Source organism: Bidens hawaiensis, unplaced genomic scaffold (assembly GCF_021521415.1).
Source record: "Bidens hawaiensis isolate Kalapana, Puna unplaced genomic scaffold, B.hawaiensis_p1.1 tig00034613_1, whole genome shotgun sequence".
NCBI lineage: Eukaryota > Viridiplantae > Streptophyta > Magnoliopsida > Asterales > Asteraceae > Bidens > Bidens hawaiensis.
Window position 1 is genome coordinate 55,022 of NW_027495985.1, and position 26,873 is coordinate 81,894.

Genomic DNA, 26,873 nt, shown 5'->3' on the forward strand with positions numbered 1-26,873 from the left:
ATGTGAAGGATAAAGGATTGCATACCCTAATAATATATGTGAAAGTTAAAGAGTTGCATACCCTAATAATATATGCGAAGGATAAAGGGTTGCATACCCTAATAATATATGCGAAGGTTAAAGGGTTGCATACCCTAATAATATATGCGAAGGTTATAGGGCAAAATGCTCTTTAAAATGTAAGGTACGATTATGAAAGAAAGAAAGTATGAAGGTAAGTAAGTATATTATAAACTAAAGTATGCAATTATGAAGTACGTATGAAAGTATGTAGTTATGAATGCATTGTATGTTGTATGATTAACTAGAATTCACTCAGCGTAGCTGACTTTTAGTATGCACGCAGGTGAGTAGAATGAGACAGCTGGCTTGAGCGGGGGACACATGGCAGAAGAATAAGAGTCTGGCATCTGAAGACTTATTGTGTTTTATAATTATTGATTTGATTATGAAAGGCAAGATGAATGTTTTAAGACATGTTATGGATTATTATTGTAATGTTATGAAATTTTTAATATTCCACGAATGTTTTAATTAACTCTGGTAATTGAAACTGTGTTTATGAGTAAATACAACGCCCATAGTAGGACACCGGTAACGGGGCATTACATATTATTTATAGTATTATTACTTTATTTATATTATATTGTTTTTATTACATAAATTTTTATTACCTTTTATATTCTTATTTTAACACAATATACACTTGTCAATTTATTATTGGTTTCCTAGATTTTTTTGATAAACTTAATTATCCAAAAAGATTTTATATTTAACTTATTCACTTAAAATGTAAAAAAGAAAAATTAAACTTATGATTTTTTCTATATATAGTGTATGGTATAGTAACAAGATTTTACATCCAATTCTACTTCTTTTCTCCTATCATGGATCAGTTTTCAAATATGTATACAAACCTTGGTGATTCTGAAAATTACCAGAATAATCAACACTATGAAAACTCTTCAATTGTTTTCAAAAACAAGCCAATTTCCTTCCACTCAAAATCCCCATATGTCACAAAATATTGAAAAACAATCACCGGGGGGGGGGGGGGGGGACTAAATGGGATGTTGCTGAAGACGCTGCTTTAATGTCAGCATGGTGTATGGCTAGTAGTGATAGCATTCACGGAAAAAACAAAAGGAGAATATCACTGTGGGCAGAAGTAAAAAAAAAAATACTATGATGCAGCTCGGGCAGAAAATCCGGAAATGCTTGGTTAAAGAAATGTTGACCAAATAAAAGTTCATTATACTCGACTTAATATAAACGCAAATAAATGGGTTGGTGCGTACCGAGAAGCAAATAGTCTAGCAAAAAGTGGAACATCTCAAAAAGATATTGAGAGTAATGCTCATAAGATTTATGAGCAAAGTGGGAAAAAGTTTATCGACTCCATTGTTTTCAATGAAGTTTTGTGTAAGGAACCAAGATGGGCTTTAGAGAAATCTCGTAGCACAACACGTCCCCGTGTTGAATGTGAGGTGGATGATAAAGTAAGTGGTGGTAGTACGAAAAGAACAATGACATCAGACGAAGGAGATTTTTATGTGAATTCCAACCAAGAATGACCAATTAGTGGTGGTTCATCAAGTCAACGCCCAATAGGTAGAGATGAAGCAAAAAAAAGGAAAAGGTAAGGTTTCTTATGTGTTGTAAAATACACTTATTTTCCGCACCATTTATCATTGTTTTAATCGCTTATTTATATAATAAACTTGTTTTAGTATGATCCTACATTAATATGTATTTGGTAGGTTACGGGTTTAAAGAGAAAGAAACTGAGCTTCGAAAGAGATTTAGAGGCCTTTTATGCACTATTATTGAATAATCAAGTTAAAGGCCTGACCCATATCCATTTTGTGAAGCCCATATGTGTTATAATATAATAAACAACAAAAAAAAACAAACACTAACCAGCCTAAATCCCGAAATCAGCAGCCCCCATACCTGGCCGATCGCAATCAGCAGCAAGGAAGGAAGAAAAAACCTTTTTTTGAGGAGTTGGTGGCGGCTAGGAGAAGAAGATTAACATCAAGGGATACTTAAGACAGCAGCTAGGATCGTTCCTCATTGTTTACTTCAGCCATAAATCGATAGTAATCATCTATATACTTTGTGTTCTTGTTCAAGGTTCATAACTTGTTGATTTGATCTTTAAACTTGATTTCTTTTGCAATTGAATTGAAGATTGGATTGTGTATGATCTTGATAGATTGTTGAATGATTAATATGATGTTTATGATGATTAACATCATGTTTATAATAAGATATACTTGTTGTCCAAAAATCATGTTAGGCTAAACTCGTTAGTTTTACCTAGGTTTGATGAATATTGTTAGGTTTTAGTAAGTAATATGGATTGTTTGATCATCATGACTTGATTTGTTAATGAAATTTTGGTTTAATATTGAATTAGGTTGTGTTTATTGGTTGTGATTTTGTTAATTATACTCATATACCCCTTGCTTTGATTGATTGAATTAGTTTTGATTGATTATTACTTGTTTGACTGTTTACTTTGTGTTTAGAGATTGTTTGCGGGAAGTACAACCGTAGGGTTTATATGGGTGTGTTAATTGATTAGATTCAGCGGGTAGGCACCTTCTTAGAGATCGAGAGGTGATGTTTGCTTGCGTGTGCGTCTTATAATATGATGGGTTGGATATTTAGCTTTTGCACAAGATCGTGTTTTAAATTTATAAAAGTGATTTCTACAAAGACTAAACACACACAAAATAGGCAATTGTACCTATCGTATATGTAGAATAGTATTGGTAAGAACCAAGTATCGATCCGTGTACACAAAGGTTTCTAATAATAAATCGTTGTTATGCTTTAATCGGAGGTTTTAATCATTTTGTGGTTAATTTTGAACTTTTTATAAAATGTAAATACTTATATATAATAAATAGCTGACTAAGACAAGAAATTCTAAACGAGTTGTTCAATTATGCGAAGGTTACCATCTAATATCTACAATCCACTCCATTGTTCCTTGATGATTAATAGTTAAACAAGTGATAGACTTGTCCTAATAATATATGATAGAATTATGATCCTCATTTTGGAGTGAACACATTCTATGACATAATGAATAATAGCATGCATATTTGCAAGTCCATCCTATGCTTAATAACATGCTACCTCGAGAATGTCAATTTAAGTAGACAAGCAGTTGGTAAAGTAGAATGATTAGAATTGACTTCGATTTCTCAAATACCAATCCTAACAACTTCGAGTGGTTGTAGTTAACTCACACAACCTCCCCTTGGTTGATTTATGTAGGTTATAATTATACATTCCGTTAACATATGATTTCTTTAACTAGCATGATATCCTATGCAAAGCCATTTTCGGATTACCAAGACTTAGAGAAATACATCATAACTTATATCTCATCATTTCTAAGTACAATATAAGGATCCATGTTTCGATAATGTATCAAAGTATTTCTATCTTTCAAGAACATGAATCGATCATGAACGATTGCCAATATAATTGACAATCACCAACTTTGAATTAGTATTTTAAGATGGTGAAACATTTCTCATAAAAAGATAATTGTAAGATAAACAAGTACTTTACCAAACTAAACCACATGTTTTATATAATCATCAAGTAAAACAAAGCTTCTTCTAGATTTTAGATGGTAAATGGAGTTTAGCTCATAATGAGCATGATGATAAACATTAAGATGGATGATAATAACAAATACATGATTAAACTTGGAACAATCTAACCAAATGTAGATAAGCTTCCTTCTTAATGATGATGATGATGGATGATGATGATGGTTGATGGTGATGACCTCCAAACCTTCAAACTCTTCACTAAATCTTCTATGTGAGTGTTAGTGTGTGTTTTTATAAGAGAGACTCGAATAGAATCCTTTTCAAGGCACACCAAATGAGTGCAACATGAGCCACTATTTATAGGAAATCTGGATAGTGAGGCACGGCCCCGTGCTTGATGAGCACGCCCCCGTGCATTTTTATGACATGTGCCAGATTTGTTTTGTCGTTTCTGGAAGGTAGGCACGACCCCGTGCTTCCTGAGGCACGCCCCCGTGCTTTTTAGTGACATGTGCTATTTATTTTTGTCGTTTCTGGAAGGTAGGAACGGCCCCGTGCTTCCTGAGGCACGCCCCCGTGCTTTTTAGTGACATGTGCTATTTCTTTTTGTCGTTTCTGAGAGGTAAGCACGGCCCCGTGCTTCCAAAAGCACGGCCCCGTGTTCAGCTGTTCACTATTTTGTCTTTTCTTGTAGATTTTTTTGTATTTTCGGAAAAGTAACCAGAAGCACGGCCTCGTGCTTCCAAAAGCACAGCCCCGTGTTTCCCAAAAGCACAGCCCCGTGTTTCCAAAAGCACAGCCCCATGTTTCCCGAAAGCACAACCCCATGTTTCCTGAAGCACAGCCCATGTTTTGCTGTTTTCTTTGGTTTTTCTTTGGCTTTTCATTCGTTTCTTCGGCTTGGATTTACCTGAAAATACATTTTAACATGATAAGTAGTTATTTTAACTATATTATACGATAGAAGTTGCAGTTTTTAGATATTATTTGATGCTAAAAAGATGTACATTTTTATATACATCAAACATCCCCACACTTGAACCTTGCTTGTCCTCAAGCAAACTACTTATAAATATTCTCTAAAAATAGCAAGTTAGGACCATAGCTTAAACATCCCCAAAAAGAGTTCCAAGAAAAGGGAACAAAATAACCAACCTTAAATCATAAGAATATATGAAGTGATATATAAAAAGGCGATTTGTTTTTATGAGCTTCTGTTTATGCAAAACGTCATGTTCTCACAATGTTCACTCACTCTCGGTTTTATATCTGATCATACCTGTGATGTATGTGAACACTCTTAGTCAAGATGTAACCTGTGAAAATAAGCTTGTAACAAGTTCAAATCTCCACCTTGTGAAGGGTTGCATAGATTAGAAGGTAATATGGGTTAGTTTTGAGTAGGGATTTGGTATTTGGTAGTGGTTCAAGGGTTTTAGGTTAATGAGGATGGTAAATACAACTTCTGCTGATTGTCGGGAGTCTTAAGATGTATTCAACGGTTAGCTCCTTTCTCTCGATTGCTCTTTTTTTTTTAACTAGTAACTCTTTTAAGGTCAGATCGTCAAGACCAGTTTTGTCGAGGATGTGGACTATTTCTTCCTCAATCCTGCTATGAACATAACTCCCAACTCTAATGGATCGTTCGGATTTGAGCCTAATGGCCCCCACCCTCATTAGTTCGGTATATTCATGTGAGACTGAGTTTGACTTTTTCTACATCTTCCTTCGTGGGATCAGTTTCCGTATCCTAAGCATCGTTCATATATTTTTGCTCATCTTTTCATTGCGCTTTTGGAAACTCCACAAAATGGTGGCTTTTGTTCGCCTTGGCGCCACTTTTTCTTCACCTCATTGCTAAAGAGAAAGATTCTCTCCCTAACTTCTGGAGGCAACCTAGGTTTTTGCGTAATGTATGCAACAAAAGAAATTGAAATTGAAAGAATGCATTTCCAGTTCTTTAGGGTCTGCCGGTAAAAGACCAGTGTTGTATTTTACCGGTGAGAGGGATAAAGTGGTAAGATTTTGGTTTAGGATTTTTGGGATTTGTAATTTGGAGAATGGTTTGAGGGGATTGTAACAATATTACCTTCTTCCTTATACAACGCTTCGTGTGGTCTTGAAATGAAGAATTGCGACAAGTTCTAAATCACACGAAACATATGACTCACTCAATGCTTCCGAAAAATATTTATATGGCATGAGGTTTATCTCACAGTAACGGAGGGATTGGGTATAAACGCCATATTTTGCATAAATTCTTCTCAATATTACAAAACTTCTTTTTACTTTTTCACTTTTTTTTGTTATAATAGATTTTCAGTTGGTTATTTGCAAAGAAATTTCTTGGATATGCTTTTGGTTTTGTTATAAAAATAGTCTTTGTTTGCTACAAAAATTTAGTTTATTATAGAATCTTTATAATTAGTTGAGCAATCAATTGGTCAAGTAATTCCCCTCCCCACACTTGAATCTCACATTGTCCTCAATGTGAAAAGATTCATAAAAAGATTAATAATAAACTTCATATGAAGTATGGTGGGTAAAATGGAAAGGAACTTCCCTACGGGCTAACGAAATTACGACAGAGCTTCCCCTGTTTTTCGTCTGTTTTCCTGTAGTGTACCTAAATAATAAAACTGCAAACAACCAACAAACATTCAAAGAATAATAATACTGAAAATTATTATTATTATTATTATTATTATTATTATTTATTTTTATTTTTATTTCTATTTACAATGCCAGGTTTAATCAGGGTCTTGGCCAGACCCTACTTCCAATTTGTTCATTAGTTCTGGTGGAGGATTAGTACCTCCGAGACGGTCTCGAATGGTCCATCGATGTATGGTTTTAATCGATGTCCATTAACTTTGAACTTGTGGCCATCAGAATTTGAAATCTCAATTGCCCCATAGTCAAAAACTGATTCTACTATGTGTGGACCTGTCCAACGAGATTTCAATATACACAAACGCGATAAGACTCCAACATAACAAAACCTTAAATCTCTGTATCTCTCTGCCGTATACACCACCGCCGCCGCCCTGCAACTCGCTGGAGAAACCGCTGGCACCGAAGCCACCGCTACGCGAGTTCGCGCCGACGCTACTAGTAGCCGACAACCGCTGCCACTGCTATCTTTGTTGCCGGAAACCACCACCAGCGCGGTTGGTTGTTTGAAGAAAGCCGCCCTATTCGCCGAAGCCGAAGCAAGCCGCCGAAGCTCTCTGATTAAGCGATACTGCTGCCGGAATCGAGGACTCCTCGCCGTTCCGTCTTTTGTTCATATTCCATTAACTGTTGTCACGCCGCCGCCGTAGCCACCATTGAAGGTAACCCAAGATCGATGCATGCTTGAAGTTTTGTTTCTGTTTGAACAACTGATCCAATAAACGGAAACAAATAGTTTATGTTTTTAGGGAGTTCGTGTGATGTTTTCAAAACAAAACAAACAAATGGAGTTTAGTCCACTGTAGCTAATTTCTATAAAATTGTTCCTACAGCCTGATCATCGAAAATAAAAGTTTTATATTAAATAGTTAAACTTTATATCAAACATGTTATTATTCTCAACGTTCTGAACATAAGCTTTTGTTGTCAATTTATTTATAGATTGGATAAAACTCTATATTGGTATTATTAGCCATAAACTTTGAAACTCGATCAGAAGGTTGTTCAAATAATAAATTAAATCATTGTATAATATAAGCTGTTAATAATTGGTAAAATAATTAATTTAAATAGTGCATCAATACCAAAACATAATCATGAATACCAAAGCAAACTCTAAATTATAACATTATTGTAGGATCACACGACATTTAATCAAGTTTAAGTCTTCTTACAGTTTTTGCTATTCGCTGATAAGGTACGGATTCTGTTTCTTGTTACTTCATAGTACGGTTTCTGTTTTTGTTACTCTTAGTATTAATTATATTCTGTTACTTGGTAGTACGGTTTCTGGTTTCTTTCTCTAATAGTATTAATTATATTCCGTTACTTCGTAGTGCGGCTTTTGTTCTCGTTTACTAATAGTATTGAATCTATTCCGTTACTTTGTAGTACGGATTTTCGTTACGTGTCGGTTATATTTTGAGTTCAGTTATTTTATATAATATATTTTAGTTATATGTTTTTAGTTTTAGTACTCTGTTACCCGAGCTTTTCTGACTTGTCGTTGGGGCGTCAACGACATGGCACTTATCGTGACAGTGCGTAATCAAAGTTCACGGTGTCTCTGAAAGTACTCATGTAGTACCTTGGCCACTTAGAGGCGTATAGATCGATCTTAGCTCCGACTCCTGACTCCTGACATGGCACTTATCGTGACAGTGCGTAATCAAAGTTCACGGCGTCTCTGAAAGTACTCATGTAGTACCTTGGCCCTTAGAGGCGTATAGATCGATCTTAGCTCCGACTCCTGACTCCTGACTCCTGACTTCTGTTTGAGATGGAACAATGTGTGCACGCCACCCACACCGTCTCTTTGGTGCATGGACTAGCTAGCTGTGTACCCCTCTGTTTAGGCTCTGGGTGCTTCCGTATTACACGACCTATTTATTTTAACATCATCGTTGTGTATTTTAGTAATTATATTTTGTTTCGCTATATTTCTGGTCCGTTTTGATATGTGTATATGCATTTGATTAAATTTGAGTATATTCAGATTACGTCCCGATCGTGTATCGGATTATGTTTCGCATTAAATTATAGTTCAGTTAAATGTTACACGTTATATGTTACTCGTCACACATTATATGTTACAAGTTATATGTTTCTGGCTCTGGGTGTTTTTGTTATAGTTCTGATATATTTCCGCATGCGTTTGACCATGTTCTGGCCAAGTGTCGGATCATACATCCGAATTTTATTAAGTATATGTTTAGGTATAAAGGGTTGGTTTCGAGTTTGAATTGAAGTTCGTATATTTATTCTCTTACGTCTGTCCTTACCTATACTATTGTTCTTTCCGTTACTGGGCAATTTTTGGCTCAGCCGTGTTTTCTTGTTTTGTTTTTCTTATTTTGTTTTCAGGTAATCCGGGATTCTGGGAATTTAGTGATGAGAGATAAAAAAATGAAGTTCAAGCTTCTTAAAGTTAATTCATTTTGTTTAATAATATGACGTAGGTTGCATTAATTTTTGTTGTATTTGGATTGTGGCGTTGATTTGATATCTGTAATAGTAACACGTTAGCCTGTTCCGGGTTGGGGTGTTACAAACGTGTGTTATATAACAGTACACGGTCGCCAACTTGAAATTTCTTTTTTTCCTTTTATATGGGCGTCGTGTAAACGTTTAGTCTTTTCTTTGTAAGACCAGGAATTTTCATATGCCATTGCTCTTAGTTCTTCGAGCTCGTGAATTTGATCTTCTCGGTTTTTACTGTTGGACATTAGATCAAAATTTACTGCTCTCAGAGCCCAATATGCTTTATGTTTTAGTTCTACGGGTAGATGACATGCCTTCCCATAAACAAGTTTGAATGGTGTTGTCCCTATGGGGGTTTTGTAAGCCGTCCTGAGGGCCCACAAAGCATCATCTAACTTTTCTGCCCAATTTTGTGATTCATTCCTATAGTTCTTTCTAAAATCCTTTTAATTCCTCGATTCGATACCTCTACTTGCCCATTGGTCTGAGGATGATATGGTGTTGCCAGTCGGAGGTGAACCCCATATCGTGCTAAGACTTTGTCCATCAGAGCGTTACAGAAGTGGGTACCTCTGTCGCTTATTAGAGCTTTCGGAGTACGGAATCATGAAAATAACTTTTTTAGAAATCTTACTACAACCCGAGCATCATTAGTGGAAAGAGCTTGAGCCTCTACCCATTTAGACACGTAGTCGACTGCTACTAGGATGTACTTATTTCCGAACGAGTTAGGAAAAAAGCCCATGACATCTATTCCCCATACATCAAAGACCTCACAAAATTGAATGCCCTTTTGAGTCATCTCATTCTTAGCTGAGATGTTCCCGGCTCTTTGACAAGCATCGCATGCTTGGATCAAAGTATGTGTATCATTGTATATGGTAGGCCAGAACAATCCTGCATCAAACACTTTTCTAACTGTAGTGGAGGTACCGTGGTGTACTTCATGGCAGTGTTTGAGAATGTCTAAGGCCTCCTTGCCTGCTACGCACCTACAAATAACTTGGTCAGTGCCTATCCTAAACAGGTATGGATCTTCCCAGAAGTAAAACTTAAGATCGGAGAAGAATTTCTTCCGCTGTTGATGAGTTAGTGATGTGTGTCTAACGATGCTCTCACAACTAAGCTTTAAATTTATTAAACAAAATTCCTAAAGAAGCCACACAAAACCGGCAAGTGTACCGATCACTAATAGTATAGCACTAAGGAAGTCCGAGTATCGAACACAAGGACACTTGAAAACGTATATAATACTTAACCCTAAATAAGACTCACCTAAGAATAATATATTTTAAATTGATTTCAATATTATTAAATACTTAACCTAACTTAATTTAATTAACTTAAAAGACTTAATTTGAGAAGACTAAACGAAACTTTGCAAATAAGTTTTATCAATGGGAAAAACGTCTACCTAGATAAGAATCCTATTGAAGGTATAATAAGCTACTGGATTGTAGAATCTCATGACACCGGCTCTTAAGGAATGACACAACTAAGGTTCACTCAGGAAGCTAGATTACCTCTCAGTCTCACTAACAAGCCCTCACCTACACTTAGTTGATTTTAAGAACAAACCGGGTGACGAATCGTTAACGTGCTCTAATGCCGACTCTCCTCTCGGTCTCACCGACACACTACCCTAATGGAGACGAATACTATGCAACCAAGGATAGAGGAACAATTCAGTTTAACTTAAACTAGGTCAACTAATCGCTCACAAACCCAAACCCGACAAGAACCGAACCCGCTCTCGCGCGATCCTAATCCTAACAAGTAAAAGCTATGAGACGAGTTTACTTCCTATCACCTCTCGGTCTCAAGGAAGGTGTCTACCCTGCTGATTTTAACTAATTAATATACCCAAACTTACCCTACGGTTGTACACCCCGCAAATAATCTCTAAACACAAAGTAAAGAGTTCAAACAAGCTAAAATCAACTAAAACCGATTCAATCAATCAAAGCAAGAGGTAACTGAGTGTAATTAACAAATTCACAGCCACTAAACACAACCTAATTCAATGTTAAACCAAACTTTACATTAACAAATCAAGTCATGATCATCAACAATCCAAACTACTTACTAAAACCTAACAATAATCATCTAACCTAGGTAGAACTAACTACTTTAGCCTAACATTGATTTTGGACAGCAGCATATAGTTAAGGTAAACATCAAATAACTCAACCAAAACATAATAAAACTCATTCAATGGTCAAGAACAATCAAACACAAGTCAAACTTCAAATTACTTGCAAAACAATCCAACAAAAAGCTTAAACTTAACAAGTTAGGGTTCTTGAACAAATGACAAAGTTTATGGATGATTACTTAGGGTTATATGGCTAAGATTATGAATGTATATGACCCGTAGCTGCTGTCCACAACTGTCCTTAGCCTCCTTCTTCTTCCCTTGGCTCAAGAATTGCAAAAAACGACTTTCTTTGAAACCCTAGATGCTGCCAAACGGAAGTTTTATGGCTGGTTGATGCTGATTTCGGGATTTAGGGGCTGTTAGGGTTCTTTTTTCTTTTGTTTAATTAATATATTATGAATGTAAGGCTTCTAACTTGTGGGCTTGGGTCGGGCCTTGAGTTGTAGTCTTCAAAGTTGCTCAAATAAGCCCCTAGGGTCTTCAAACTTGCCCACTTTGATTCATTAAAACTCATAACCTACAAGTAAACATCCATCTTTGTAAAATTAAGCAAAAACAAGCTAAACCTCTTAATAATTAAACTAAAAAGCAATTAAATCATGATAAAACGATAAGGAAATTAAGTGTGTTTTACAACACATCAAACATCCCCACACTTAAGTCTTTTTCGTCCTTGAAAAAGTCTAATGCAGTTGGATCAGAATCGGAAAATACAGTCTTAAAAACATTTAGGTTAATTTTTAAAGCTTAGAAGAACGCAAAACCCGCGATCACCGATATTGTTGTCCACTTAAACCCATGCCTTAATCTTTACCGGGACAAATAAGATCCGACAATAACATTACTCAGTGGTTTACACAATTAAGACCCGCTTATTTTCAGCTTTTACCGGACCAGACCACCCCAACTTGACTTAAACCTCAAAGTTAGCAGATTTAAAACTTTTGTTACTCTAATTTTTTATGAATAGTTAAGAAGATCAAGGGTATTATTTATCCACCTAAGCTTAAGCATCAAAGTCTACCAAGCAGCCATTAGATACGATTAAGGTTCAATTAATTAATAGCTAGTGTTCCCCACAACATGACATACCCCCGTTCAAGCAATACCCCAAATCCATCACCATAGGTGAGTATGCAAAATTTCATCTGTAGGGCTTACATGTAGCGTGTCCCTTGTGGTCCGTTTCTTAATGGTAATGAGACGCAAGCAAGGGGACCCCACATGGCTAACAGAGTGGATGATCAAGTCTGTAGTGTATTTGTACTTTTGTACTTTTTGTGATCATGTTTATAAACTTATAAGGGTTTGCTCTTTGGCTTTATTTTAAATATCCACAACCCCACTTAGGAATTGTGAATACCCAAATGAATAGATTGCATACAGACCCATGGTCTCCGGACCCGAAGCATCCCATCAATACAGGATTTAAGGTTATAAAACCATACGCCAATAAGGTGTAAAACACTAAACTAGCAGTTTAAGATTTATATCACAGGCTACACGGCATACTCTAACGTTAAACCTACCTAAGCATCATATGATAACGTATTCAAATTTTTAAAACTCACGATACTTCCACTTTTTCATACCAAAATTTGAGGCTTGAGTATGGCCCGACCTTTCATTGCTTATTTTCCATGGACAAAACGCTTTACCCATAAAAGATTTCCGTTTTAACCGTTTTATCAAATTTGCCCTTTCATTTTCAAGGCTGAGCCTACCGACACATCCCAAGTTAAGTGCGTTTTCTTTTATTTATCTCATATTATTAGTAGTTTGAAAAGCCGATTTCCGATAAATATCATCATCTCCCACTTTAACGCAAAAGACACTAAAAAGAAGGGACATTTATTATTTATTTTTTTCAAACACAAACAACGTACGAAAACGAAAAACAAGTGAAAACTTTTTATTTTTAAAAAAAAAAATTTTTTTTCTACAACTAAGTAAAATAAATTCTCATCCCCACACTTAGAACGAAATCGTCCTCGATGAGAACAAGGAAAAGAAATAAAATAAAAATAAAACGTAAAGCATAAAATTAAAACTTGAAGGAACAGAAATTAAAATAGAGAACGGGTTACTCCCCTGGTTTAGATGCAGATTCTTCATCAGCTGTGTATGACTCGAACGAATGACCGTATAGCATTTCATTCGCGGCCGCAACCTCGGGTGAACCAGTTCCAAAACGCCATCAGAGCTACCATGCGCATAATAATACCTGTAAAAACTCAAACTCGCTCGCATGTAGCGGCGTACAAAACAGAAAACAAAAACATAAAAAATAAACATATTTTTGTGGTTTTCTATTTTTTTAATAATTTTTTTTTATTTTGATTTTTATGATTTTTTAAATTTTTAATTAACAAAAATGAAAGAAACAAAACTCTAAATCTCGGGCTGCCTCCAGAGAGCGCTGAGTTTAACGGGTCCTTAGCCTGGCCCCAAATCTCAATTTCAATCAGGTGGTTTCTCCTTTATCCGTTTCCCACTCGACCCGTTTCGTTTTATTCGTTTACTATTAGTTGGGAAAAACTCACCAGAAAAATTTAAAGAGATATTGAAAAACTGAAACGGGTCGGACCACCAAGACTTATACTTACCCGGACAAAACTTTATACGAGTCGTGTAATGAAGGAGGATGTCATCTTTGCTGTGTGTCAACTTTTTATGTTGTTTCGTATGTCTAATCCTCACCTTCAAGTTCGTTTGATCCAAGTATACACGTTCCCTCTTCTGTGGTGTCTCTCTGAGAATTAATCTTTCTATTCCTTCAATGTCACCACCCGGGTCAAATTGCACATCATCTACTTCCATAGAGGTACCCTCCACAAGCTCTTCATAACAACCCCCAATATCCAAGACAACCACATTCGCCTCTTTAATCAGTTCAGAATTTTGGTGTTCTCCTTCTAAATCCTCAATCATATCATTCTCACAAGACAGGTGTGATGCATCAAGTGGATTTGTTTCATGGCCGGGTGGATTCTCACCTTCTTCATCACATGAGTACAAATGCTCCTCCTCTATCACTTCCCCTACTCTTGAATCCTCAATCTCACTTAGGGGTTCGATAAGTGTTTGACTCGAAGGTGGAACATATGCCGAGTCATTCACAATAGCATGCAGTACATCGTCCATTATTGCCTCCAATTCTGGGGTGGGCTCTAATATATTTCCCAATGAATCTCTATACCCTAAGAAGTTCCCCATCAGATCATATGCGAAACGGTATGGAGGTTCCACCCAAAGTGATTCGAAGTCAGCCTTTTGTGCCTCGGTTTCTATCCTCCTTCGCTCATAAGCATCATGTACCCAGTGATCTCCGCCACACACTTTGCACCATGGCGTTCCAACATTTCGTCCGAACATATTTCCTTTAAAGAACACTCAAAAGAAAAAGGATCACGGGCACCAGATAAAAATAGAATAAAATACTTAAAATAAAATTAAACTAAAACTAAACTAATTAAAATAACTAATCTAATCTAAATATACGAAAATACAATAGGCAAATCCTAACTCGGGTCGTTCTCAATACGCCTCAAACTGTGTCCCCGGCAACGGCGCCAAAAACTTGATGTGTGTCTAACGATTCTCTCACAACTAAGCTTCAAATTTATTAAACGAAATTCCTAAAGAAGCCACACAAAACCGGCAAGTGTACCGATCACTAATAGTATAGCACTAAGGAAGTCCGAGTATCGAACACAAGGACACTTGAAACGTATATAATACTTAACCCTAAATAAGACTCACCTAAGAATAATATATTTTAAATTGATTTTAATATTATTAAATACTTAACCTAACTTAATTTAATTAACTTAAAAGACTTAATTTGAGAAGACTAAACGAAACTTTGAAAATAAGTTTTATCAATGGGAAAAACGTATACCTAGATAAGAATCCTATTGAAGGTATAATAAGCTACTGGATTGTAGAATCTCACGACACCCGCTCTTAAGGAATGACACAACTAAGGTTCACTCAAGAAGCTAGATTACCTCTCGGTCTCACTAACAAGCCCTCACCTACACTTAGTTGATTTTAAGAACAAACCGGGTGACAAATTGTTAACGTGCTCTAATGCCGACTCTCCTCTCGGTCTCACCGACACACTACCCTAATGGAGACGAATACTACGCAACCAAGGATAGAGGAACAATTCAGTTTAACTTAAACTAGGTCAACTAATCGCTCACAAACCCAAACCCGACAAGAACCGAACCCGCTCTCGCGCGATCCTAATCCTAACAAGTAAAAGCTATGAGACGAGTTTACTTCCTATCACCTATCGGCCTCAAGGAAGGTGTCTACCCGCTGATTTTAACTAATTAATATACCCAAACTTACCCTACGGTTGTACACCCCGCAAACAATCTCTAAACACAAAGTAAAGAGTTCAAACAAGCTAAAATCAACTAAAACCGATTCAATCAATCAAAGCAAGAGGTAACTGAGTGTAATTAACAAATTCACAGCCACTAAACACAACCTAATTCAATGTTAAACCAAACTTTACATTAACAAATCAAGTCATGATCATCAACAATCCAAACTACTTACTAAAACCTAACAATAATCATCTAACCTAGGTAGAACTAACTACCTTAGCCTAACATTGATTTTGGACAGCAGCATATAGTTATATACACATCAAATAACTCAACCAAAACATAATAAAACTCATTCAATGGTCAAGAACAATCAAACACAAGTCAAACTTCAAATTACTTGCAAAACAATCCAACAAAAAGCTTAAACTTAACAAGCTAGGGCTCTTAAACAAATGACAAAGTTTATGGATGATTACTTAGGGTTATATGGCTGAGATTATGAATGTATATGACCCGTAGCTGCTGTACACAACTGTCCTTAGCCTCCTACTTCTTCCCTTGGCTCAAGAATTGCAAAAAAACGACTTTCTTTGAAACCCTAGATGCTGCCAAACGGAAGTTTTATGGCTGGTTGATGCTGATTTCGGGATTTAGGGGCTGTTAGGGTTCTTTTTTCTTTTGTTTAATTAATATATTATGCATGTAAGGCTTCTAACTTGTGGGCTTGGGTCGGGCCTTGAGTTGTAGTCTTCAAAGTTGCTCAAATAAGCCCCTAGAGTCTTCAAACTTGCCACTTTTATTCATTAAAACTCATAACCTACAAGTAAACATCCATCTTTGTAAAATTAAGCAAAAACAAGCTAAACCTCTTAATAATTAAACTAAAAAGCAATTAAATCATGATAAAACGATAAGGAAATTAAGTGTGTTTTACAACACATCAGTTAGGCCTTTTCTTAGGATTCTACAAGCCAGATAGTTTGCGAAGTCGGCAAACCAAGGACTTTCATCCTTTTCCTGCATGACTGCTTGGATATGCATGATAATTTCGTGTGGAAAATTATCATTGATAGTTTCTTTGTGAAGTTCTTCTGAAGATGGGCATTCTAAGCGTGAAAGATGGTCTGCGGCTACATTCTCTGCTCCCTTTTTGTCTTGGACTTCTATGTCGAATTCTTGGAGTAGAAGAATCCATCTGATAAGTCTGGGTTTGGCATCCTTTTGTAGAAGAGGTAACGTATGGCGGCATGGTCGGTGTAAACTATGGTTTTGGAAAGAACTAGGTAGGATCTAAACTTTTCAAAGGCGAAAACTACTGCTAATAACTCTTTTTTTGTTGTGGTGTAGTTTTCTTGTGCATCATTAAGAGTTTTACTAGCATAGTAAATTGGGTGAATGTGTTTTTCTCTGCGTTGTCCGAGTACGGCTCCAACTGCAAAGTCACTTGCATCGCACATGATCTCGAATGGAAGGGTCCAATCGGGTGTAGTCATGATTGGTGCGTTGACAAGTTTGTCCTTCAATATGTTAAATGATTCAACACATTCTTCAGAGAAGACGAAGGGTACGTCTTTCTCCAGAAGTTTGGTCATAGGTCTAGCAATTTTGGAAAAGTCTTTTATGAAGCGGTGGTAGAATCCTGCGTGACCTAGAAAACTTCTAATGGCTCTGACTGAAGTTGGTGGTGGAAGTTTGGATATTGTTTCTATTTTGGCCCTATCAACTTCTTGTCCTGCTCGGGATATCTTATGACCGAGAACAATGCCCTCTCTGACCATAAAGTGACATTTTCCCAGTTGAGTACTAAATTCACTTCTTCACACCTAGTCAACATTTTGTCTAGGTTTGTCAGACAATGCTCGAAGGAGTCTCCAAAGATTGAGAAGTCGTCCATGAAAACTTCCATAGAGTGTTCGATCATTTCATGAAAGATGGCCACCATGCATCGCTGGAAGGTGGCCGGAGCATTACATAGTCCAAATGGCATTCTTCGGTAGGAGAAGGTTCCATATGGACATGTAAAGGTGGTTTTCTCCTGATCTTCAGGAGCAATGGGAATTTGGAAATCTCCGGAAAATCCAACAAGAAAACAGTAGAACATTTTTCTAGATAGACGTTCAAGCATTTAATCGATAAAAGGAAGTGGAAAATGATATTTTCTTGTGGCGTCATTGAGTTTCCGGTAGTCAACGCAAACTCGCCAGCCTGTGATGGTCCTCATTGGTATTAGCTCGTCCTTCTCGTTCATTACGACTGTCATTCCTCCCTTCTTGGGTACTACTTGTAACACCCCGAAACCGCAGCGGAAACGTAAACGGGATGCAACAGACACCTCTGATATCAACCACATTGTTTATAAAGAAAACTGAATACATTAATATACTTCAAATTACATTATCTTGTATTTCATTACCGTCTAGGCGATACACACATCATACGATACGATACATAATTCTATTTATTATAATGTATCCTAACATCCCGCACGCAAATCTTACACACATCAAGCACTTAGCACGTAAGCAATCACTTCATCTTAATTGTACCTGAAAAGCATGTGAGAAAACGGGTCAACTACGAATAGTTGGTGAGTTTCACAATTTGAGTAAACCTTGATGAATCAATATCATAATATAATATTATCTGGGGACACTGTTAACCCAGTACTGTACCCATTCCGGGGGCAATGTTAACCCGGAAACACTTCTAGGGACATCTGGGGACACTGTTAACCCAGTACTGTACCCACTCCGTACGATTCCCGTACAATCAAATATTTATAAATACACGCAAATCCATGTGTTCAGTATGTACTTAAACATTTCAATAGTAACATGCTTCCGCCCCGGGAAAATATTTAAAAACAATTCAGAAAAAGGGGCTCGTGAAACTCACCTTAGCACATGCAAGCAGGTAACAACAATCATTATCAGTTAACACGTCCAATCTGTAATATGATCCCTACGATCGTTACTATACACTCATTATTAATATAACTTTAACCAAGTTAACCGGTACATCTGGGGACACTGTTAACCCAGCACTGTACCCGTTCTGGGGGCAATGTTAACCCAGAAACACTTCTCCGGACTCAGATTCTGATATCGTTTAGAGTTCCATGGTCACAATTACTATTAGTCGTTCTTCTCGTTTTGCGTGCCAATCACGGTTATCCGTTTTTACGTTTCAAAAATGAGTTTGGTCACACACGACCCGAAAGTAGTGGTTGACTGATAATTTAATTAAAGTTGTGAAATTTGAGCTCGGTTTAGACGACCTGATTGGCCGCGGACCCGTTTCCGTCTTTGGCGTACCGGAAACCGTTAAATCGTTTAAAATTACCCAAATCATCCGAATTATTTTCGGATGATTTATTTTTACTTGTTTAACTCAGTTAAATGAAAATAGTTTATTTTTAGGGTTTTTATACACCAGTCAGTTCGTTTAAGCGAACTTTACCGGTTTACGCGTTTTAAACTTTAAAAGTTTGTTTTTGCACAAATAATTATCCGTTTAATCTCGGATCTTAAAATTTTGCACAAATCACTTTTTGACAGTGGGGAATTTTATAAAAATATTTCCAGAATTAATTTTTATATTTAAAATTTATTTAAATATTTTTAAACACCATTTAAACACTAAATATATCGTAAATACCAAACGACCTTAGAAAAATCCCAAATTTTTCCTGGATGTCACCTGCCATCCACATAGTCCCCTGAAATTTTTCCAGAACAAAAATCTTCTTTTACATGCCATTTTCACTAAAACCGAGCAAGAAAACCCTAGAACTCGTTTAACCGAAAAGCCTACTTAGACTTCTCCAACTGACCTCAAATTTTGTGTGTGACTTATACATGATATAAAAAGCTTATCTGGAAATATCCAGAATTTTTCATGTTTTTTAACTATTTTTCACCATTTTTGGCCAAAACCGAGCATTAAATTCACCAAATATTCATCCTTTATCCAAAAATTACCAAAAATTCACAGAACTCATATTTTCTTGTGTAGATCATCCCTGTAAAATTTCATGACCTAACTCTAAACCTACCACAATCTGTCCAAAAACTCCAAAACCGAACATAACCGAATATACCTTTCGTTTTCCGCCACTACAAGCTACAAACTCGTCTTTCCGCCTTATCTACCACTAAACACAGAACCTACAACCAACATACCACAATACCAAGCAAGTTACACTCACGATCAAGCCTCTTACACTATAGTTTCGGTTATGATTCAAAAACAAAGATTTAAACCGTAAAAATTCGTTTTTGGTCCGTTTAACTCCTTTCTTGGACCAAAATCCCTTGTATAACCCGTATACATCACTTGATCATGCAAGAATCGGTTTTCATCTTTGAAACCTCATTTTCTTGCAAATAAACTCAAGAAACGAAGATGGAAACGTGATTAACCCGATTCTTTACCTTGTTTTTTTGCTAAATATCTCAGTTTTTGGATCTTGAAGTTGAGAGAAGATGAAGAACTTGAAGATTTGATGCAAAAAAAAAAAGAAATGAAAGGCAAGGGGGGTCTTCCCCATTCCGATCGGAAACATAAGGGGGGTGGGGTGGGACCCACCTCTCCATTCTAGGCCACATGTTTGGATTTCGGATATCCGGATAATGTTTTGGATAATCTGGTTCAGTTCGTTTTTCGGTTAAATGTTTAATTCGGCTTAAAACGAGGCTAAAATGGTCGTTTTTCGGCTTAAAAATGAAATTTATATAAAACCGATTTAAAAACTTTAAAAACTTAAACCATGACATTTATTAACTTAAAACATCATATTATTAATTATCGCGCATCTTTTTCGGCTTGATCGATCATCTCTTGCTCGGTTTGGTATTGAAGGTTTCATTTAATGTCCGACGTTCCATTAAATCGAAATTCTTTTTTTGTGCCGTACTTTACTTATCCCGAAGCATTAATGCTCCGTAAAATCACTAAATATCATATATCTCGTCTATAATTGAACCCTCGATTCGTTCGGGTTTCAATAACTATCGATCGATTAATCGCATATTCAATGCGATGAATTATATATTCACGTACAATCCATACAGTGAACCATGTATTCTCGTATAATTACTATGGTAATTCATGTACCCGACATTAAATATGACGTAACTATTGTCTACCGGTTAGGGTATACCGGGTTTCGTCGGAATCGTTACATTCTCCCCCCGTTAAGAAATTTCGTCCTCGAAATTTTACACGCCCACTATCCCCTTCCGAGAGAAAGGTAGGGGTTTTTCTTTCAGAATTCACCCTCGCGTTACCAGGTATAATCTGGTCCACGCTGTGAATTCCACTTAATCTTAATCAATAAAGCTTGGTGTGTCCAAACTGTTTAGTTTTCCCGTCTACTATCTCAACGGAATTATTTATGATATCAAGTATGTCTTCTATGAGTACTTCCATTACTAGTACTTTCGTTGCCTCATCGCTTAAGTACTTTTCAATCCGTATACATGGCAAAACATCATATATAGTACTTAGCCCCTGGAGTACTTTAATCGATAGGCTAAATGACCAATCATGGAGATAGTCTCATGAGGTCCAATATATTAAGGGGCTAATTCCGGTTTTGCCAAACCTCATATCACCTCTCTAAGGTGATGCCTTAAAAATGCCTTATCACCTTTTTCCAGTGACAATGGTTTCCTTTGAATGTTGGCATAAATCCTTTGCCAATCTCGCGCTGCTTTCAACTTATCTTAAATATTATAAATCCGATTGGTTGTTTCTCGAATCAATTCAATGTTATGGCTTGAGTGACGCCCACTTTCAATTTAACAAATTGGTGATAATCACTTCACCCATAGGAAGCTTCAAGCTCTCGATGCTTCCTTCCCCGCCTTCCAATAATAGAAGTAGGATGACTATTTCGATCTGAGATAATTGAAAATGTACTCTACGACGAGATACCATTTCACCATCATGAATTTGGGCGAGAATTCATTGTGGTAATCGTCACGGATTGGGATGAAATGCGAGGATTGGTTAATCGATCCGCGATTACCCAATTCACATCATGCCTTTGATATATCTTGGGGATTTGCGTCCCGAAACCCACTGTAATTTATTTCCACTATCATTGGCGAATTTTTTTGTCGTTGTGGCGTTCCCTAGGGTTTTCGGTGTGCAGCCTTATCTCTTGCATAACTTGATTATTCACCAACATACGTAACCATATCTTTCTCCAAACTCGGCCATTAATAAAATCCTTTCAGATATTCGTATCATCAATAGTCTAATCCGATCCCGGATGTATGGAATATTTCGATCTATGCGCTTCGTCCATGATTAATTCACGAAGGTCATGGAGGGTCGGGATCCAAACCCGATTTTTGAAATAGAGAATTTCGTCCACGCGCTGTTCGAAATTCTTCTCATTGCCGTAAAGTCCTTCCTTTTCCAAATGTTCCTCTTTCAACGCCTCACGTTGAGCGACTCGAATCAGGTCCGAAAGGTTCGACTGGACTATCATCCCCAGCGCTCGCACTCGCAATGGCTTAATCCGATCTTTCCTACTCAAGGCATCGGCTACGACGTTAGCCTTGCCGGGGTGATAACGGATGTCACAGTCATAATCGCTTAACAACTCGACCCATCTTCGTTGCCTCTTATTCAGTTCTTTCTGATCAAATATGTGATGCAAACTTTTATGATCGGTGAAGATGATGTACTTCGTACCGTAGAGATAAAGTCTCCAGATTTTAAGTGCGAAGATAACCGCTCCCAGTTCTAAGCCGTGAGTAGTGTAATTTTTCTCGTGTACTTTTAACTGTCGGGAAGCATAGGCTATAACCATATTATTCTGCATCAACACGCATCCTAACCCGCTTAGCGATGCGTCATAATACGCGACAAAACCATCGTCTCCATCGGGGAGACTTAAAATCGGCGCTTGGCACAATTTTAATGGTTTCTATCTTATTTGGGTCTATGTGAAATCCTTGTTGCTTAACACATGACCAAGGGATTATGCCCTCTTTATTCAAAATCACATTTCGAAAACTTCGCGTACAACTCCTCTTGCTTTAACACTTCCACAATTTTCCTTAATCGTCATTCGTGCTCTTCTTTACGTTGCGAATATATCAAAATATCATCAATGAATGTTATGATAAATTTGTCAAAATAAAGTTTACAGACTCGGTTCGTGAGTTCCATGAACACTGCCGGCGCATTTGTTAGCCCGAACGGCATAAATAAGAGTTCATAATGGCCGTAACGAGTCCGAAACGCTGTTGTTGCAACGACCTCCTCTTGAATTTTTCATTTGGTGATAACTATATCTAAGATCAATTTCTAAAAATAAATCGCCCCTTGCGGTTGGGTAAACAGATCATTTACTTCGAAGAAGTGAATACCTATTCTTGATCGTCACTTTATTCAATTTTCCCTAATCAATACATATCCTAACACTTCCGTCCTTCATTTCCCAATAACACTGGTGCACCCCATGGTGACTAACTAGGTCGTATAAAACCTCATCCAATTATTCTTGCATTTCAGTTGGTGCAAGTCGGTAGGATGCTTTAGCAACAGGGCCAGCTTGAGGTATTAAATCGATTCTGAATTCGACCTGTCGGGTTGGTGGGAATCCAGGAAGTTCTTCTGGGAGAACTTGTGGAAATTCGCGTACCACCGGGACATCTTCTATATGTTTTCTTTTAAATCTGTGGCAACCACGTTTGTTAAATACACCACGTCTTCTTGACGTAAATATTATACCATCTCAAGATGAGATTAGAGTGGTAACCTAATACCGTACACTTTTTCTGTATCTAATCGCTTCATCGTCCGAAAGAGAGCTTCTAATCATCTTCTTTTCATATTTGATTTCAGCTTCATGTTGAGTTAGCCAATCCATGTTAACTATTACGTCAAAACTTCTTAATCTTTACGGGTCGTAGGTTAATAAGGAAAGGTTAATCGTTCAGAATAATAGGACAATTCCGAACAATTTAGTTAACCATTAGGGGTTTACCGTTAGTGATTCTACAGTATAGGGTTCTGTAGTTTCACTAATCGGTATCTTTCCAAATGATAGGAGGTCAGCAGGAACTAACTTCTATCGACGACCGTAAAAAATATCACTGAAGCCTATTGATTTAAAACTACAACATACTTAATACCACCTTTGGATCATGACGTGCTTTATTCGAATTACTCACAAAAGCACGGATCCTTGCTTGATCGGAGGTTGATGCTTGTCATGAGGTTCGTCTTCCAACGACACCTTGGTTCAACTTCGGGCAATTTTTCTTGAAACGTTCTGTATTGCCACATTCATAGCAAGTACAGCTGTTTGGTATAATTTGATTTCTTTGGATGGATTGTTATTGAAGTAGTTGGGTTCGGAGTGGTTGTACACGAATGGGTTGGGGTTGCCGGTTCACATGGCTTCAATTGGTTCTACAATTGGGCATTACGTCCATCTTTACCACACCTGTGGCCTACTATCACTCGACATTCTTCTTCCTACCGATAACCATATTTTCCACATTTAGGGAAGGACCCTTCATGCGGTTCATGTTTTCACACCAGAACTAGTCTTAGTATAATTTTGGGTTGTAGGACATACCTACTTATTCAAAAGTCCATCTTGCCCTATAACTTTAACATTTCTTTTCTTTAACACTCGACGTCTCACTTAACGTCCTTCCAGTCCGCTTCCCATAGAGTAAAATATATCAATGCTGGCTTGTGACACAACCCTTCCAAAGGTTGTATATTTTACAGGATTGACTATACTCCTTACCGATGGAGTTAGTCCCCAATATAGCGCTCACTTCGCTTAGTTTCAGGAGTAATTAGCCATGTTACCAGACATGACTATTCCTTCAAACGATTAGCGTGTTCTAAGTGATCAGCACACAACATTTCTATCTGCCAAAGCTTAGTTTCCAATCTCTGAACTTAATTACTTGAATAAAAGTGCTCTAGCACAAGAATTTTAAATTCCGACCATATCATCTGAGTAAAAATTTTCTAACTATAATTTTGTACCATCGTGTTCCATCACGATACAACATAATCTACCAACCTATCTGTAGCATATTTCACTACACAATGTTCCGGACTCTTACCAATATCCTTAACCATTTCGATCTTTTCTACCCACTCGCTAATCTATTCCTCCCTTTACCATCAGTAAACTATTAATAATTTCCTTAACACAACCAACAAACATAGCCTTCATACCGGATCTAATTCATTACGACTACTATTCATGTTTAGTTTATAACTAATACTTGTAGTCATAATAGTATTCGGTGGGACATTATCACTCTTAGTAATACCACTAAGAATTGAAATATTCATATTCATGTGATTGCTCGATCCATAATTCTGCGATCACATTTGCATCAACACTAGCAGTGATCTGTGATACGACATTCAGTATCATCATCTGCTATCTTTGAGCAATTAACTGAATCATATCAATCTCCATCATTGAAGTTACTCTTTTTATGTCATTCTGCCGTACTCATCCCGTACGCAGTAATCAATACTAATCTCACCGTATAACTCGTTACCAGCTCAATCATAACAGCAGGTATACATACACACTAAATATTATCATACATATTACACATACCAGTATCTAGTATATATGTCCCACAAATATAATAATATATACACTTAACCTGACGTCGGTTAACGTTTAAATATGTTTCATAGCCCTTGTCACCAACTGACATATAGATCTTTCTTGACAAAGATTAATGTTTAATATGCTTGATTTCAATATTCTTCTGCATGTCAGCATAACCGATACATGCTCACCGTGAGCACCAAACGATTACGTACCACGGAGTTATAATATCCGTGTCTATTCGTATATCCGGCATACACTGTATACCACCTACGAACGAACAACCAACTAGGCTATAATGATTCCAACACCTCTTTGTGTATGGGTAATCATTCTATTTGAGTATACCTGGGTATAGGCATCTAACGGATGTAAGGATAACATAGGGAGTTGCAAGGTTCAAGGTAATCGCGCGACATGGGTTGCCTTCAAATATTATCAATTACTATTATGGGAAACTCTATCACTTGCTCAGTCAATGTCCCCAGGCGTTCTAGGTTCGCTAAGATCGGTGATTCTCGATCTGGAGGTGGTATGACTCATATGTTTGAGAGTGAGAAATACATATATATATTTCTATATATTATTTTTATCTGCTGACTTAATATCAAATTTATTATTATTATTATTATTATCTATTTTATTTATTTATTTATTTATTTACTTTCCTTAATGGAATAAGAATGGGTTCAGGTACAGATCCGTCCGTACGTGAGGGTCGTCGGTTCGGGTGAACATAGGGGGTTATTAGGATATACGGTACCAGTGTTGGTAGGGTAAGGGATTTATTAATTTCGGTTGTGAGTGACGGTTACTAGATATTTCTGGTTAATGTCAAACGGAATATCTAACTTGGTAATATCGTAACTATGACCCGATAAGTCAGACTTATCATCAACCGATGCTCTAGAAATTTCAGCATCCTCGGTACTTTTATTATTTCATCCCCCGGTTCCTTATCCGGGTCCTATTTCCCAATACACGTACCCACAAGATATGTACATATATATATATATATACACATTAGCACACATAAATAATATTATATACTTTACACATATGTTGCCATTTTTACCTATTAATGTACCCCGTGACTTCCCCTGAATTCCCTCGTGCGGACAAGTCTGTTATTATGTTCCGGACCATAATAACTCACTTGTCCATCCAAGTTCATCCAGATCTCGTCACTATAAATTATTAGTTGATATTCAGATCCTATAATACTTGAGCTACTGGTTATATTTTAGGTATCTTTTAAAGACATCCTAATTCTTTATAACCAATGGCTCTGATACCAAGTTCTGTAACACCCCGAAACCGCAGCGGAAACGTAAACGGGATGCAACAGACACCTTTGATATCAACCACATTGTTTATAAAGAAATCTGAATACATTAATATACTTCACATTACATTATCTTGTATTTCATTACCGTCTAGGCGATACACACATCATACGATACGATACATAATTCTATTTATTATAATGTATCCTAACATCCCGCACGCAAATCTTACACACATCAAGAACTTAGCACGTAAGCAATCACTTCATCTTAATTGTACCTGAAAAGCATGTGAGAAAACGGGTCAACTACGAATAGTTGGTGAGTTTCACAATTTGAGTAAACCTTGATGAATCAATATCATAATATAATATTATCTGGGGACACTGTTAACCCAGTACTGTACCCATTCCGGGGGCAATGTTAACCCGGAAACACTTCTAGGGACATCTGGGGACACTGTTAACCCAGTACTGTACCCACTCCGTACGATTCCCGTACAATCAAATATTTATAAATACACGCAAATCCATGCGTTCAGTATGTACTTAAACATTTCAATTGTAACATGCTTCCGCCCCGAGAAAATATTTAAAAACAATTCAGAAAAAGGGGCTCGTGAAACTCACCTTAGCACATGCAAGCAGGTAACAACAATCATTTTCAGTTAACACGTCCAATCTGTAATATGATCCCTACGATCGTTACTATACACTCATTATTAATATAACTTTAACC